This window comes from Olea europaea, chromosome 18, assembly GCF_002742605.1.
Source record: "Olea europaea var. sylvestris chromosome 18, O_europaea_v1, whole genome shotgun sequence".
NCBI lineage: Eukaryota > Viridiplantae > Streptophyta > Magnoliopsida > Lamiales > Oleaceae > Olea > Olea europaea.
Window position 1 is genome coordinate 7,816,823 of NC_036254.1, and position 742 is coordinate 7,817,564.

Below are 742 nucleotides of genomic sequence, written 5' to 3' on the forward strand. Positions count from 1 at the left end.
GATCACCCTTTTTGACCCAAACTTTCTTAGGCGACAAAGTACTCCTAGTTAGCTTAGTAAGCATCTCAGTCAAATGACTAACCTGATTAGACAGAAAGCTAACCTGACTAGGAATGTTCTGATTTCTACGCTCATTGCCTAACTTATAACATCTAGGCCTAGTGTGTCCTAGAGCTCCACAGTGACAGGTAGGAATGAACCTAGGCTCAAAGGTACGTGTCTGTGGGTATCTGGGCATGATGTTCCTATGTGATTGATGACTCTGTTCCCTCGGAACATTCTTACCCTTATTTGAACTACTGACAGCATTAGACTTCTTAGAGGCAGATACAAAAATAGTCTTAGATGGTCTAGCAACATGTGTATTACCCTCAACATATCCTAGACCTCTCCTATCTCCCACTGGCTTATTCATTCCTAAAAGATTATCCAATTTCTTAGTCCCACTTATGAAAGTCCGAAGATGAGCATTAGATTTTTCCAATTCACTAGCCAATGTCTTAACCTTGTCCTCTAACTTTTCGTTGACACATTTTAACTCACTACCACTCTTAAGTGAATCCTGAAGATTACTAGCAAGTCTCTCTTTTTCTCTTTCCAATTCATCAACCTTTTTGAGTAGGGCTTTATTGACCTTTTTGATCTTAAGACTCTTCTTAAACAAAAGTTGATAGGCCTCTTGTATGTATATGTCATCCTCATCCTCATTACTAGAATTATCATTGTGAAGTTCTTCCTCAAC